Raw genomic sequence first — 17,929 nt, 5'->3', positions numbered from 1 at the left:
CTTCCTTGATCTCAGGAGGAGTGGAGGATGCTGAGAACAGAGCAGGGATCACCACAGCACCCAGCTCTCAGGGTGCTGCAGCTCCAGGTTTTGACACCAAGGCTACTGCACCGGGCCCACAGGGAGCACATAGCAGCACAGCAGGCTTGGGAAGAACCAGCAATGGATCAAGGACTTCTCTGGATCTGACCAGGAGGAAAAGCAGACAATGGAGCCATCTTAAGATCACATTTTTTAGGTGCTTGGATGGTGGCTCTCTGAAACTACCAAGGCCATTTCTCCTTCCACATGGGATCTGCAGCCTGAGACCCTCTCCTAAAGGCAGTTTCATCTGCTGCATCTCTGTGCATTGCTTGTTGGTCACTTTGATTTTCAAAGGTGCATCTGGAAAAGGAGGGAGCAAAGCAGATTGTTAATCTTTTTAGAACTCCCAGGGCAACAAGCACTTGTCCAGAGAGCAAAGGCATCTGCTCACGTCCTTCAGCACAAAGGGGATCAAAGCCATCTCCTGCCCCCAACTACTTTAGGCTTAGACACCAAAATTTCTTGCAGCTTCTCAGCAAAACCTCTACTGCAATGCCTGGCCCAACCATCCCTGCCCCATTGAGACTCATTTTCCAGTGTGACTGAACATCTAAGAGGGTCAACAGCTTAGAAATGAAGATTTACTGTTATCTCTGAGCTCCTACCATTGGAGTGCTCTAAAAAGCATTTTGCTGTCCAAACTCCTCATGATAGCACAGAATGGAGAGTGCTGGGGAATGCTTTATTCTCTGCAAAAGGCAGTTGTGACAAAGCTGTTCTCTGAAATCCTTTAGGCTGCCCCATCATGGGCAGCAGATCTGGCAGGGAGTCCCTGGAAACCCCTGCCTGTGTTCCTGCCAGCTCGGTGTTGGGGGGCATCCAGCAGAACCCAGATCCACTGTGGAAGACAGATTATTTTCACCTGGTTTCAAGCAGAGGAAAACACATGGTCTGGATAAACTCCATCCTTCAGGGAGGAGCAGCTCTGGGTTTCTGCCCTTCCCCCCTCTATCCCCCCTGCCCATCCACATGGCCTCTGGCATAGCAAGGTTCCCCCCTGCTTCTGGAATTTACATGCAGCCATTCCAGAAGCCAAATAACAATAGCAAAAATTCCTTGCTATTATCATCCTTAAGATTTTTATTTTAAGAGAGTTGTCAGCTCCCTACCCTTGTCTTTTTCCATACATTAAATATTAACAACCCAGCCAATGTAATGCAAAATTTAAAAGTTCCTCAGTTCAAGCAGTTCTGCCCCAGTAACTCAGGGAATCCCAGCAAATCCACAAACTTCCCACACACTGGCATGTTTGAAGAGCAAGAAGCCATTTCAATATTTCACAGTCGTTCTCTGAAATCCCTTGATGGCCTTTCATGTTCAACCTTAGCTTGCATTTTCAGCCTCCCCTCCCTCTCCTGATGTGATGCAGAACACAGCAGAGCACCCAGACTTTGTCCTGGGCAGCCACTGGCCCCCAAGGGCTGTGTAAGGGGTGCCACAAACACTTCTGCCTTGGGGATCAGCTGATGCAAGGGAACCTCCACCTTCCCTCTACTCTTCCATTCCAGTACCTCCAGGTCCTCTGGAGGTGCTGTCCCTGCTTGGAGCCCATTGCTTCCTCCACCCCTCCTGTGCCACCCTGACTGCTGGGGAATCATAAGCCTTGTGGAGACATTCTCTTTGGTTTTCTTCACCTCTCTCTCTCTCTGTCTCTATTTTCTGGCACGTTTGCAAAGGTCAACCACAGTCTTGCAGGGGAAAACCAGAGGTGAGAGAACCGAGCCCATCCCAGCACTCACTTGGCTGTCTGACAGATGGCTGCTCTTCAGTCAGGCTCTTTTTCCCTTGCATATAAAAACTGAAGGTGGTTCTCATCAAAATCAATAGAGGAGGTTAATTAAATACCTCTGCTCAGCAACACTTCAAAGCCTCCTCCTTGAGCCCTGTGTGGATCTGGGTGAGTTTGCCTGCCTTGCTCAGGCCAGTCCCTTTGAGATGGGTCAGGCTGTCCAGGGGGAGCCTGGGGAAGCCAAGTAGCAATTCAGCTCTTCTGATTACCAAGGACAACACAAGTATCATCTCGATAGATCTTAAGCTCCATAAAACAGCTACAATTTATTCCTAGCTCAAAGCTATTTGTCCTGTGTGGGTGTTTCTCTTCTGCAGAAAAAGTCCTGGTAAAATGTGATTTCACTTCTGGGGTGCCACGTGTGGCTGCACAATCCCTTCTTCCTCTGGTCTTTGCTCTCCTGAGTCCTGCTCTCAAAGGAAAGGAAGAAGGAGGATGGATGACAGCAGTTCAGGGGCTGATGTGGGCCGAGTGAAGCCCAAGGGCTGGGGACTGCAGGGACCATGCCACCTCCCTGCTGCTTTTCCACTTAAAACAGCTAATAGCCCCAGGAACACTGCAGGCAAGGGAATTTTATAAAGAAGCACTGGGAAAAGCACTATCTCTGAGCTTGTGCTGTTCCTTCTGGGTATTTTATTCTGTAAAAACCCCCCTAGATTTGCTTGAAGCTTCCTTAACAGTAGCTTGAGGATCACTCAGCAGTTCTGCTTCCCCAGCACTGGGCAATACCAGCAATTCACTTCTTCTCTGGGGATGCCAAGGTAACATTGGCCACTGGCCATCTGTCCCTGCAGGATCCATCAGTGGGTCCCTTAAGCCAAGGAGCATGTCCTGCTGCAGACAGGCAAAGACCTGAAGTACTCTCGCTCAGGTAGATCCATCCTTGCAGCCCGAGACCTCTGAGCATGTGACACTACAAACACTGTCCCCTCGTGCCTCTTTCTTGTCTACCAAAGAACCTGACTTAATCTGGAGAGAGGATGTGCACCAACCTCCTTGCTGTGAAATCAGAATCAACAATGTGAACAGCAAGCCTCAACATCTCTATACTTAAAGCATCCGACTTCATGGACTTTACTTCAGCAAGCCAAGAAAGACCAGTTCAATTTTGCAAGAAATTCACTAAAACAAGAGATCCCCCATGGGAAAATATTAATTAATGTAGGAACAAGCACAAACAAGCAGCAATGTCTGGGGAACCATCCCAGAAACTTAGTGGTTTGCTTTACAAGTCTTTGCAGTACAACCCGAGACTGAGGCTCTCAAACATTTGCCTGATGAGGAGAAATGTGACCCTCCAGCCACCACAGGGACTGAAGCACATTTTAAGGGAGGTGACTTTGTAGATACAAACAAATCTGTTGGCCTGCTCAGTTTCCAGGTTTAAATGCAGCCTTTCCAGACCCTGAAGGACAATCCCCAAAAGAGAATAGGAAGCTGTGTCTGCACTGAGCAGCTGGAAAGCTGCAGCCTGGGAGGAGATGTACCTTCCCTTTGCAGAAAGGGACATATAAATATCACCAAAGCAAGCCCTAGGCATTCAGTGTCTTCACACTAGGTACCACCAAAGGTTGTATGAAAGGCACTGGAAATACCTGCTTGGCTCTCAGAGAGAAATAACTTTTTCCAGGTCTGGAATAAAGGAGATAAAATCAGCTGCCTCCTTCTCTTCCCTACTTCAAACTTAACCAGTCAGGAGAAGCTGCACAGGGCAGCAGCTCCATGGTGCTGTGAGAAGGTATCAGAGCATCTCACAGCACCTCTGAACCCTGCATGTCATGCACAGCAGCTCCAGCCCTTGGCAAGTGCCAGCACAAACACAGCAGAAACTTTTAAACACATCTAAAACACATTTAAAGCCATCTCAGCTTCTCCTGCCCAGCCATGCTGTGTTCAGGTCTTTCTGGGCCACTGCTGCTTGGGTTTGGAGCCTAAACTCTAACAGGGCTTTTTTCCAGCAGCTAAATATTGCACTAAGGCACTTTCAACATACAGTCGTGATGCTGAGTCACTCCAGAGCATCTTCTCTCCAGTTTTCACTCATTACATTGCCATCAAGGAACATCAAACCTCTGCCCAGACCCTGGGATTCACTCAGCAGAGTAAAACCCCAGCACTGCGTGTGCTTGAACTCCTGAGCCCATTTGCTGTATTCAGCTCCCATCTACCCAAGGATTTGCAAGAAAACATGAACACAAAAACTTAACTGCAAGTTACATCCTATAGATTCTGACAGTTATGTTTTCCTTTGAAATATGCCTCCAGGATGCAGGTCTCTGAGCATATCCAGTGTTCAATTGTTCATAATGACTTCACAGCCTGCTGGAGCTCCCCAAGCACTCTTAGACACCCAGCACCAAAGCTGATGTACAGCAATGGGGTTTTTTCAGTGCCATTTTTTCTATTAGTTCTTCAACCCAATGGACTAGTCAATGCATTAGTCAGATTAAAAAGCAGCACCATAACAATTCTTGACATTTATGCAGAGAAGTGGAAGAAGATGACCAGCTGGTGGAAGGCAGACCCTTCATGTTTCACTCATCTTTCAACTCATATTAAACCTTACTGTTCTCTTCTGGCTCTAACATCCCAAAGCAGTATCCTCCCTTGTTAAATCCTGGAATTTGTGACCTGATGTTTTCCAACTCCAATTCAGAAGAGTTCAAGAGGAAAGTACACCTAAAATGATAAAACAGTCAATTGAGAACAGCTGCCTTTTGTTTGGAAAATACCTTCTTGACCCCTCAAGTTATTCTGTATTCAGTTACCTCTAACTTTGCCAAAATTAAAACTGCTTATGCTGGAATTTTTCACACCATTTGTTGGTCTCTAGTAGGAATCAAAGGCAATGGCAGGAAAATTACCTGTTTTCAATGACTAGATCAGGAGAAAAGTACACAAAATTATCAGGGATGAGCTTATTACTGGAGAAGAAAAAATACAATAGATTAATCTGACATCTGCAGGTTGCACCTCTTTGCAGATGAACAAGGGAGAGGAATTTATGGGAAAACCTTAATTTTAGCATTCCATATTGTTCTGCTGCTTCATTTTGCACTCCAAATGCCCTGCTAATATTATAAAGTAAAAGAATGTAATTATATTAACTAAACTAACAACATGAAACCAACATTACAGTGAAGTCAGGATCCTGGGGGCTCTCCCACTGTATTATGCCAGTAAATTCCCACAGTTCAGGGCTCCTCCTGATCAATAGCATAAACCCCAATATTCAATGAAAAAGATCTGTATGAATTTCTAAAAACATCTATACAGTTTGCTGAGGAATAAATGTAAATGTAACAGATGGTTTTGCTGTGTAATCATATGCTGGAGATACCAAAGGCATCCGGTGAATTTTTTATGTGATCTTTCTCCCAAGCTAAGGGACTTCAGTGGGATAAATTCTCACTCCCATCCCCAGGAGCACTGGGGGGGACTGCCTGCTCCCTCCCTTCCTCCTCTCTTCCACTGATTGCACAGGGATGCCCAAGGCACCAGCTCCCTGCTGCAGCACTCAGCCTTTCTCCTCCTCTCTGAAAATCTGTCTCTGTGCTGTCTTCAGTGAGGAATCTGCTGCATTTGAATTTCTGAAAAATAATAATGCCATGTCCCAGCTGCTTGACCTGCCCCTGGTGCAGCCAGCTCATGCTTGGCACACTGTGCATGACTACTGAGCCTTCACAGCCTCCTGACACTCATGGGAAGGGGACAGCAGCTGGGGTGACAGGAGGAAAACCCCAGAGGGAACAGTGCTTCAGACTGTTTGCAAAGGAAAGAGAGAGAGTAGCTCACAAAAACAGGCAGAAATGACAAGTCCCTGCATGAAGCAAGTGTGATGTGATGCTCTGGCATGGTTTGTCCCTGCCCAGCCCCAGCCCCAGTCCTATCCACCATGGCCATAGCTGCAGCAAGGAAGCAGCTGCTTCAGCAGTTAAATGTTTTCTGCTCTTGCTGGGAGATTTCTTCATCCAGTCCAACCTGCTCGAGGATTTTCACTGAGTTAAACCAGTATTAGAAGACCCCACACCAAAGCTCTGAATGCAGCAGGACCACCAAACCTCTCACTACATGGTCCTGACCTCACACCCCCCCTTACCAGGGTTTACATTGCTGGGGGTGGCTCCAGGTCCAACCTTTCAGATTGTAAGAGGTTGAAGTGAGAAGGAAGCAAAGCCCATTTCTCCTGTGTTTGAGAGGAAAGGACAGAGGGGGGCTGGGGGTAACACCGGTGCTATATTTAAGGCCTGTATCGGGTTGTTATGGCAACAGGGATTCCAGCCACCACCACGGGCTCCTCCAAACGCCTCCCCACCATCCTCTGCAGAGCTCAACTTTGCAACAAGCACCAGCCTCCTGCCTAACACTTGGGCTGAAGCAGAGAAAAAAAATAAAAATAACGCAACTCATCTCTCCACAGATTGCTTTTTCCTCCCCAAGTGAAAAGCAAATGAGAACAGCTTAAATAAATATGCCTACAGATACAGGAGCTGAAAGCCAAGTCTAGCAGGAGGAAGGCTCAGATCCTCCCAGCTCATGGAGCCCACAGGGGCTGAAGACACCAGCCTGATGAAACCCACCCTTGTTTGTCTCCAGAGGGGACAACCACACAGCTCTTGATGGGGATGAGGTGTTCACAAGGTGCACCCTGGCTTGATGGGAATGAAGCCCTGTTTCTACACCCACCAGGTCCTCACCAGGACAAACCTGGGGCTAGCACCTATGCAAGCAGAAGTCTGTCCCTCACCATACAACTTCCCCAAGCTCAGTTTCCTTTGTCTGACTGGTGAAAGTCTGTGTTTCATGTATGCATCTATCCATGCAGTTACCTGGTCCTCATCTCCATCATGCCAAAGTCTTTGGGGGCCACCTGAACATGGGTTGGGTTTGAGGTTGTTTTGCAGCTGTCATGCTGAAATTCATAAACAGAAAAGAGATTTGTGAGACCCATGAAATCCATCTTCTCTTTCACATTGCTGAAGCCTCAGCTGGAGTCCTGTATCCAATCTTGGGCAGTGTTCATCAAGAAAGACAAACTGATGAGAGGCCAGAGGACAGCAACAGGAATGACCAGAAATGTAGAAAAAGCCTCTAAGGAGAGACAGAAGGAAATGGGTCAATTAACTAATGAAAGCAGAAGGGAGATGGGGAATGGTTTTCATTGATAAAAGGTTCCTGTAGCAGAGAGCAATGACATTTTCATGCCTGCTGGCAATCAGGCAAAAATATTGGGATGCGAGAATTAAGATAAATGTTGGGAAAATCTTTCAAACAGAAGTACAGTAAAGCCCTGGGATGGGCTGCCCAAGGAGACTGTAGGGTAAAGACGTCATTAAGACTTTCAGGAAGATGGTGGGTAAATCATCAGTCTGGGGTGGTCCAGAAATACAGATCTCAGCTTGGAAATGTAGGATGGGTTAGAGCATGTCTCTTCCTGCCACCTGCAGCTGGGCTTCTGTGAGAACCTGACACAGGCACTACAGTTACCTCTGGATCTTACACACACCTCAGCAGCCATTTACAGCAGAGTCTTTTTGGTTGCAGTGCCCAGGATTAGGTCTGGTATTTCAGAAGGCAGACAAGGTTTTCAGTGTCACCCCTGGACCCACCCCACCTTGCACACTCAGCAACTCAGTCTGCCCTTCCATGGCCTGGGAGCTCAGTGTCCCCAGCCCCCTCTGCTCCATTTCCTTCCTGTCTGATATCCTTTTACTTTAAACCAGCAAAACCTGTTATTAATCTGTCAAAGATGACCCAGCACTTAGAAATGGCTGTAATGTAATAACACCTCTCTGGCAGCCCATCAATTCCTGGTTTTCAAAGCTTTTTTCTGCTAAAAAACCTCACCTTGCTGAGCACCAGTGGGTCAGTGTGTACTCAAAGGGCAATTTATGTGTTGTAAGTCAGGAAAGGGGGAAGCTGCAAGCAAGGAAGACCCACACAGCCACTATAGGAAAAAAAGGGGCACAAGTTACACTGCCCAGGAGCTGATGCTCCCACGGCTCTCACTTTTTCCTTTGAAATCTGTTGTACAGACCTCTTTATCCTGCTCCCCACCTGAGCTCTGTGCACTGCAATGTCTGCAAGATACAGGCACCTCCCACTGAGGAACCAAGCCCCCTTGAACACAGTCCTAAATTGTCCAAAAGCTTCTTTTCTGGTAAATTCAATTCTAGAAAAGTAAAGCTCAGAGTTACTGGTAACCAAAGTATGCAGAAGAGGTTCACCAGCCCAGAACAGCCACACTGCCCAGCATCCTCTCCTCACAGCCAGGAAACTGCTTTGCAGCTCGCCCTCTACTCCCAGCTACTTTTTCTGATTCACCTTGAACTGCTGCCACAGCTGCAGGATACTTTAGGGGAAATAGGAGAAGCCAAAAAACCACAAGGCCTTTATTACCCTAAAAATAAACACCAAAGAGGAGTCAGGCATTAAAACAGTGAGCAGGTGAACTGGAACCAGAAGAACCCCCATGAACTACATACAGCAAAACAGAAATCAGCAGCAGAAATCAGTGTTGACAAATGCCACTGGGGTGACAAACTCCACCATTCCAGATCACATCCCTCACCAGGTAATACAGCAGGCTGTGAAACAGCCTCTTCACAACAAAACCACAATTATTGCAACATAAAACTGGGAGTGAACCCAGCCTATTGGCAGCCCAGTGAAGTGTCAGATCAGCCAGCACTGGGTATTTCTGTTCTTGTTAATAAATAAAATTTTGATGATTAAATGGAAGCAAAATAGCATTATTATCAATACAGAGTGCCTATGCAGTACATTAAACCCAAGTAATTTAAAGAGCAGAGCATACAGTATAAATAATTCATTCTCTTTTTGTAAGCACAATGCAACTTTATCTGCCTGAATTTTCAAGGAAGGGGTCGCTTTTTAATTAAAATGTAGGCATTTACAAATGTATGTGGGCCTTTAATTATTCATCTTTGAAGCAAGCTGACCTGGTAATGAATTAGAAAGAATAAAGCACCTTTCATCTTTCTCTAGATTACACCCAGAATAGAAAACTACTGGGGCTGTGACCGAGCTGAGCAAGTTTGTCTTGTGATGAGAGCACCCTTTGGTCCCTCCTGCAGCACAGAATCATAGGGGAAGATGTGTTTGCTGGGGCCAATCTATTCGAAAAAAGAACACAGTGCTGGAGAGCCAAAGTGATGCAGAATCAATCTGCCTCAGTGCCTGTCATATAGCAGGTTCTCCTCAGCAATTAGGGATATTACAACAGCAGATAAGCACAGTGCAGATGATTTCAAAGGGTTTAATTGCTCTCTTCCTAATGACACTGCAGGCAACAGCCTTCTCCCTCCTTCCCTGGGTTTGTGGCTCAATGGGAGCTTCTCAGTCGGTTTGTGTGGCCTGGATCTTGCTTAGGCAAGGAGAGCACAGTGGGAATCTCAAGCATGGTGTGGGCAATAGCTTCCACAAATTCCAGCCCAAAATAAAGCCTGACTGTTTGCCACCCTCAGGCAATAAACTGTAAGCACCCAACACTCGTTTTGAAATCTCTGGATTTGTACCCTAAGCTGCTGAGTCCTGAGAGCCCAGCTGAGCACTATGAAAGCTGCATTCAGCAGCAGGGTCTGCAGCATGGCAGGGAGCTGCTCTGCCCCAACCTCCTACAGCTCACAGCAACCAAGAGCCTCCCCCAAGGGTTTTGTTTGTCTCAAAGCGCATCAGCCACAGTTCTTTAGTAAAAATGAGAGGAATATTCAGGTTAAAACAGCCTGGTGACTGTATGTCACCAGGCGTTTGCATGCAAGAAGCTGTGTTGACCACCAGCAGCTGCTTGGGCTGAGGCTGCAGCTGGACCTGGTGACACCGAGCAGCAGGAGAGGACTTGGGTTCACCACTGCCTAACCGAGCAGATACATCTGCATGGACCAGAGATTCGTGGCATCACCTCTGTGCCCCACAGGTCCTCTGCTGCTCCTCCCAGCTCCTCCCGGCGGCTCCCAGATGCTTTGCTGCTCTATCTTTCCACGGACAGAAGTTTCCAGAGATGCTCTTTGATGCTGGAAGCCTCCTTCTCTGCTGCGTGGCAAGAGAAGCCAGAATTCAGGTGCTGCAGCAGGAATTCAGCCAGGAATGCCAAGCCTCGCTGCAGCCACTTTGTGCCACATTTGCCCAGTGGCAGCGTGGACTCGGAGCCCCACCTGGCTGGGGGTGCCGTGGGCTCCGGGACCAGCCCATGCCCCCATGGGCTCAGCCCGGTGGAGCGGTGGCTCCCGGCACTGTCCCCCAGCAGAGGCTCCATCCTGTCCCACCAGTGCCCCCTGCTGCCACCCGGGGCTGCGGGCAGGGGGAGCAGAGAGAAAAGGAGGTTTCTGTCACCAGCGGGAATAAGGGAAACTTCCCGGCCCCCCCGCACGCTGCTCCGCTTTAAAATGGTGCCGGTGTTTAAAGATCTGTACGTGTCCGACCCCACTAATCCCCCACTGACAGCGATGTCTGAGAGCTCTGCTCCCCACCAGTTCAGAGGTCCCCTCATCCACCCTGGGTTCTGCTCCCACCCCACTGGTGCACATCACTCTCTGGGAAGGGGAAAAGCCACTTGGGAGTTTGTATCTCCAGTATTCCACTGGGCTGCCTGCCTGCAGCCCCAGGGGAGCAGGTCAGTCCCCCCAGCACTGATCTCTCCTCAGCATGGACCAGGCATGGCACCAAAATCTGTTCTGCTTTTCTGACCTCCTCATGGATGTCTCCGGTCTTCATCTTGACAAAATGGGCCACTGCTGTTTTCTCCATCATTTCCAGACAGCAAAGAAAGAGTAAAAATATATGGATGCTCATAATGTTTTAAATGCAGGGTGTGAAACCTTGACTCTATGGACATCTCCATCTGATACATCAACATTTTGGGATTCAGTGGCTCTCTTGACTCTCACTTCTGGATACCTTGTTAAAAAAAATACAGCAGGTAGGCTAAAAACCACACACCTCATTCTGAAACACATTTCTAACATTTAAAATAAGAAAAATGTATTTCAGCTGATTGCTTGAAGCTTCTCCTTTCCATTCATATCTTGTTTTATAACCATTCAAGTGGCTATGGCTGTACCATCCTGAACAGATACTGCTGTTTAATCCCTGAGCATATTTCTCAGCAGGCCTTGGATCTTCCATCCCTACACATGCCCTGCAGGGAACAGAGCCTCCCACAAGAGGCTGATGCAGAATTGGGCTCCCTGCAGCAAGGCTGATGACTCAGTGGTGGGACTGAGCCCTGACAGCCCTAGCAGAAGGCACAGAGAGGGGAGTGAGGTCACCAAGGAGCAAGCTGCCTGCAGCCAGCCAGCCTGGCACTCCTGGCACAATTGGAGCTCTAGGCTGCTTTAGCAATCAAGAAGGCCAAAGATAACACTGATATCTTGTTATACCCCACCCAGCCAAATAAACCTCCATACACACAGCTCCACTACTGCCTCAGGCAGAGAACTGAGAAAAAAGCAAGCAGAGAGTTTGTCTTCTCTCTGGTCTAGGGAAGGGAAGTCACTGTGTGCTGTCAGCTAATGAGACTGTCACGGCACTTGCAGTCACTCCCCAAGCAAGGACAATGGAAACCCTTTGCTGTGCATTTTCCTGTCTTCCTATTCAAACCAAAGTTATTTAGGACTGAAAATATAATGGATTCAAGTACCTGTGTGTGAGGAGGTTGTTGGTACTGGGAGACATTTCTGTAGCACAAACTGTCTTGCCAGGCTCAGTGGCCAAGCCACCTGGTGATGGGGCAGGGACAGTTACTCTGGAGTAGAGGTCTGGACCCAGGTGTTTCTGAGCTGTAGCCAAAGGGGGTGCAGACTCAGCTGCTAAACATCTCTCTAAGTTTAACCACTGTGTGTTCAGGGAGAGAAAAGGTCCAGCAACCTTCAGCTCACAAAGCCAAACCATTTGCTGACAGATTCTGCGGACCCTGATCGGCCCAGCCCAGGCCCAACTCTCAGCATCTGCATCAAGAAATCTTGGGAAGTCACCAGTGTCAATGCAGCACCCTTAGGGACCTGCACCTTTTGATTAATCTCAGTCAAGATATCCATACATTTTATATTCAAGGTGTTTTATAAAAGAAACAAAACCAAAACCGAACCACACTGTCAAAACCAATCAGCTGAATTTCAGATGGGCCACACCTGCCCCTCTTTGCCAAAGGCTGTTTGAAAACACTTAGTCTCCATCCTCCTCCCAGCACACAGTCAGGAGCTGGCAAAAGCATCTGGTGACAAGGTACCTCCCCACCTGGCTGGAGCCAAGCTTTGGGAATCCACTAAACAAGTAACAACATTCACTTTAGTCAAACATTTCAGCAGACTGTCTTTTCTGGGACATGTCATGATTTTTGTCATCATAAATTTATTAATTTGTATTAACTAAAACCCTCTCATTCAATATCTAGTTTGAAAAACTTTGCCAGTGAGCACCGATTCTAAGTAAATTTATATCCACAGGCTGTGCTAGAGCACTGGTACAAGTTTCCCAAAATATGAACTGAAGTTTACCAAATAAGAATGTGAAAAACCCAAAGAACTGATTCACAGCATCTGACTTACACAAGATAGATACACAAGAGCAGCAGGAATCTGCCAACATAAACCACCATCAGACTTGGAGATATTTGTGTATACTTAAGAAAAACATAAACTGCAGTGTCTCAAGAGGAGACTGTACTTGAAAGGAATCCAGCATTGGGTTTTAAATATTCACCACATCCTAAACTGCACCTGGCTGATCCCCAACCTCCTGGAGCCGTCAGGAGATGCTTCCAGGGGAGCAGCCACTGCCACTGGCTTGAAAAGGACTTTTATACCAGGGATAAGTGAGTTAAGCCTTCAAGACACCTTGATTTTCCAGGTGATACTTTGTTTCCTGCAAACTTCACACAGGGGAAAGAAAAGGAAGGGAAAAAAAAGGAAGGAAGGGGAAAAAAAAAAAGGAAGCAAAAAAGGAAGGAAGGAAAAAAAGGAAGGAAGGAAAAAAAGGAAGGAAGGGGAAAAAAAGGAAGGAAGGGGAAAAAAAAGGAAGGAAGGGGAAAAAAAAGGAAGGAGGGGGAAAAAAGGAAGGAGGGGAAAAAAAAGGAAGGAGGGGGAAAAAAAGGAAGGAGGGGGAAAAAAAAGGAAGGAGGGGGAAAAAAAAGGAAGGAGGGGGAAAAAAAAGGAAGGAGGGGGAAAAAAAAGGAAGGAGGGGGAAAAAAAAGGAAGGAGGGGGAAAAAAAAGGAAGGAGGGGGAAAAAAGGAAGGAGGGGGAAAAAAAGGAAGGAGGGAAAAAAAGGAAAGAAGGAGGAAAAAAAGGAAAGAAGGGGAAAAAAAGGAAGGAAGGAGGAAACTACTCTTAAGGTTGACTCATGGGATGTGCACCAGCACCTGGCTCCTTCTCTAATGCCTTCCTAAAATGTCTCAACCTCCTCCTGTGAAAACAGAGTCAGACTGTCCCAAACTTGCTCACACCACATGCAAGAGACCTTACAGCCACAGAGGAGTCAGCTCTTCCCCTCCAAAAGCCGAATGGTTTATTTGAACAAAGTCTCAGAACGCTAGAAACTTCTGCATTGTCCAGGCTTGTCCAGATCCCTCCTGTGGGCCAAGGGCCACAGCAGCTGCTGGAAGCACCCCGGAGGATGCTGCACTTCCCAAAAAGTCAGAGGAAGGAGCAGCTTGGGAGCAGTAAGGCAGGGAAGGAGAAAACAGGGAGCTGAAAAATGTCCAAGCTGTAAAAAATTTTACTCTTTTAAGTTAAAGCAAAAGCTTTGATGTTGTTTAAAAGAAGAAAAATGTTATGTTGATAACTATTGATAGAGAAAGGGATTAAATAAAGGGTAAAATAGCATGAACAAAAAATATCATATTTGAGTTGAGGAAAAAATGTTGCTCTTCAGCTCAGAACTTTCCCTGGTTTTGGTCACAGGACAAGAAAATCCACAGCAGTTCCACCAGTTCTGCTCAGCAGAGGGGCAGTGCAAAGGGAGATCCATACTAACATATTCCCATGGCAAGGCACTGTGCATTAGAAAGCAATTCAGCAACTGAAAACCAGCTATGATGATTTCTCTTGGTAGTGACAGCTGAAGAGCAGGAGTAACTCACTAGGAGAAAGCAAATACCTCACGGGTGTCTGGAAGCATCTTCAAGTCTTTCACACACCAAGGAAGCAAAAGCCACCAACTGCTTTACCCTCCAGCAGCTCGGATCCTCCAGAGCTTTGAGACTCACGCTTGGCTTTCACTCTGCATTTTTAGATGTCCTTGAAAACCTGGGATTTCTCCTCCTGTGGCAGGAACTGGACCCAGGATTTTTCCCGGGACAACTTGACAGGGACGCTGGGGACAACCCAGGGAGGATTTGGAGTCCTCCCCGCTCCGGGCACAGGGGAGGCTGAGCCGGCTGTGCCCTGGGATGTCCCTGGGTGCCCCGGGCTTTGTCCCCAACTTCCCCCGACCCCAGCGGTGCCCGAGGAGGGGAGGATAGGGTTTGGGGTGTCTCAGCCCCGGAGCCGAGCTGGCTCCTGCTGCCACCAGGTGGGGCTTTGGGACCGTGCTCCGCCGTCGGGCCCGGCAGAGCATCCCCCGCCCCTCACCGCGGCCCCGGGCCCGCCCTGGTTGCCTACCTTCTGGCAGCTCCTGGTACTCCTGGTTTGTAGGGCACCTCCGGGCTCCCCTGGGGACCCGGCCCCCCCGCTTGCCTTCACCCCGATGCCCTCAGCCTCTCCAGCATCCTGCCCCAGGCGAGGGCATTCTGCCCCCTCATTCACCTCCTCTCTGGGCAGGATGGGACCTGCGAGACACAGCACCTCCACAAGGTCGATACTGATCACTGCTCAGCATCAATTTTGGGTTACACCTGTCTCATTTGCAGCTTTATTTGCAGAAATAAAGGATGCAGGTGGGAGTGAGGTGCAGGTTTGGGGGCTGCCCTCCTCCCCTTCCCCTGGTTTGGGGCTGTATATCTCTGCAGCTTTTCCCTTTTACATCCTTCCACGTTCTGCCTAACAGAGGTTTGGCCAGGAGGGCAGATCCAGCCACCCTCTGCATGCTCTGTAGCTGGGGTGCAGCCCCCTTCTGCACTTTGCTGTAGTTTCGTTTGGAATAAATACCTTCAGCAGTGGAGCAGAGAGAGCAGCTTGTAGGGGCTCAGGTGAAAAGCTGAGCTATGATCAGGTAACCCACCTGGTCCCTCAGGGAGAGAGCTCCAAGGGGCCACCCATACCTGCTGCCAACAGTCACTGGGTATTTTGCTACTGTAAACTCCAGCCATGGCTCACTGGACACCAATCTAAATGGACTCCAAACCTCAACAGACAGGAACTCTGTTAAAGGCAGTATATTCCATCTGCCTTCTGCCCTGGGGCTGGCTGCTGGGGGCCACGGCATCTCTAGGCCCTTCAGTCCCCTATGAAAGTTTCCAGCTACTGAACCAGCTTTGAATTATGAATGAACTTGCTTTGTCAAATGAAGATCTCAGCTCAGGTCTCAGCTATGTGCTGGAGATATTGTTAGAGGTAACAAAGCCCCCAGCACACATGTATCCTGTGATGAATCTAGGGCTGTGGCCCTGATAACATAGTTAGTTACCTGCTTTAATGCCATGAGAGTTGTAGGAGTGCTGGGATGAGAGTGGGGAGGCAGGGGCTGGGTGCCTTGAAGGAATTCTTGGGCAGCACAAGGATATCTGCATTACCTCCCAGTCCTGGGTCCCCAGCTTGCCCAGTGGGTGAATTCCCATCCCCAGCACTCCTGGGGCTGATCAAGGGCAGGTAGATCCAGCTGGTCCCACCAGTGGAGTCACAGGGCACTGGGGTGGCTCAGGCTGGCCAAGCAGTTACCCATTGCCAGGTGACCGGTGGTTTTATCACCAAGGAAGCATTCCTGCTTTCGTGCTTCCTGGGAACTGGCTGCACTGGTGCACAGGCAGTCCTCGTGATGCAGGCAGTTGTGCAAGAGAGTCCCAAATGTGTCACCTCCTTCATGTCCCTCAGAAACTGCCCTGCTGCCTGCTGTCCTTGTGGGTTGAGACAGCACCTAAGGAGCTGATTTCTCAACTGGATGTCCAGGCATCCTGCAGTTCTCCCTGGCTGACCAGCTCTGCCTGTTTGGCCCAGCCACCACAGCCCAATTAACCACCCACACCAGCACTGGAGGGGGTGGCAGCTGCTGTGTCAGTGGGGGTAAAGAACCAACCTGAATCCCTGTTGATTGCAGGGGAGTGTTTGCTCTCGATTCACCCAGGTGACAGCAGATGAGTTACTGTTTTTTCCCCTTTTTGCTGTTTTCTTATCTGAAAGCAATTCAGCAGGCAGGCAGTGTCATCAGCAGTGCTGGAGGAGCTGTGACCGGGTGGGATGCCTGTGCCCTGTGCATTGACCCTCAGGCAGCAAAGACTGCAGCCCCAGGGGAACAGTCCTGAGCCCTGGCCCACTCCCTCTATCAGTCCAGCAGCTGTGCTGGGGGCTTTTCTTCCTCCCCAGAGAGCAAAGGAGGCTGGCACAACCCAGGGGGTGCCCAAAATCCCTGGGGGGATGCCACCGGGGCTCCTTGCCCTGGTAAGTGCTTCTGGGGGAACAGCAGGGAGCAGGATGGGTGCAGATAGGGTGTGCAAAGGAGGCATCTGGGGTGGTGGGAGATGCTAAGGGTAGTGCATGGATGTGGCTGTGAGGCTGAGCAATTGGATCATGGGAAAGGAGCAGGGGCTGCTGGCAGCCCTTGGCTGAATACATGGGAGAGTCCTTGAGAGGAAAGTTGGTTTTTTTTTATTAAGTCCTCTCAGAAGGATTTGCTAAGGGCAGCTGCCTGGAAGTGGCAGTTTGTGACCCCACCACTCCTGTTCACTTCTCTCACCTCTTGACTACCAAAAGCCCTTCTGAAATAACAGTCAATATTGTCCTACTGCCTGACCAAGGGAAGAATAAATATCCGGGGACATTCTGTTCTTCCCATGGGGAGCCTGCCCTGAGCAGCAAGGGGGCTCGGTTCAGCAGCAGGACCCCCACCTGGATCTTGTTTGGTGGGGGGGTCAGCACCTTTCCATCTGCGGGGGGAGAGAGGCAACCCCAGAGCCACAGCATTGCAGCAGGCGTGGCTGGTGACTCAGGGCACTGCGGGGCCACCCGCTCCCGGGAGGGAATTACCAACCTTAAAGGAGAAGAGAATTGCTGCAAATGGAAACTTTTAGCGTAAGAAGAGCTACTTAGTGCTAGAAGAGCCTCTGAAGCTGGGATTTCACCAGGGTATCACCTCGTGCAGGAGCCCAGATAAAACTAGGGGACACAGCAATGCCACATGCCAGAGCCACCAGCCACTGGGCAGAGCCTGTCCCTGTCCTCGTGGGGCAGATGCTGTTGGCACTCACCAGCCCTGTTAATGTATGGCTGGAGTAACTCCTCTCCACCTGCCTGGCCAGAGGGACCACTTCATTTTCCTACCCTGCCTTCAGTTACACGGGCACAGCCACCCCCAGCCTGGTGCCATCTCTGGCAGGAAAGGTTATGCTGCATAAATCTTTGGAGGAAAAAAACTCATTGTGGGTTTTCTTGTGGTATTTATCACATGTTCAGAAAAAGCTCAATTTCTAGAGCAGATGGTCCGAAGGGGAAGAAGTAGATGCAAAGCACCATCAGCCTCACACTTCCACTTCAGAGTCACTGCAGCTCAACACCCCCTCCTCCCCCCAGCAACCTCCATGCCTGTGCTCACACCTCCCAGCCCACTGGGGCTGGGGAATGCTGTAAAAATACACATGAACAGGGGACAATCCCCTACCCGAGCTCCTGCCCAGCCTTTCCACCAGCTCCTGAGCTGGATGTCCCCCTGGGCAGGGCCTGGGGACTGCTCTGGGCAGGGATGTCCCCAAAGTCACTTGTGCCCAGGGATGTGAGTAGCTGCCAGCCCAGGGAGGGTTATTGTGCCACACAGAGATGAGAGGGGGAAGAATTGAGAAGAAACACCCTGGTTTGGTGGTTGGGTAGTTTTTATGCACTCTGCAGGAAAGCTGAAGGGTTTTGCAGTGCAGAAGGCTGAGCTATTCCTTGCTGGAGCAGGGAGCACTCTCCCCC

This window comes from Calypte anna, chromosome 20 (assembly GCF_003957555.1).
Source record: "Calypte anna isolate BGI_N300 chromosome 20, bCalAnn1_v1.p, whole genome shotgun sequence".
Taxonomy (NCBI): Eukaryota; Metazoa; Chordata; class Aves; order Apodiformes; family Trochilidae; genus Calypte; species Calypte anna.
This window is presented reverse-complemented; position numbering follows the sequence as displayed.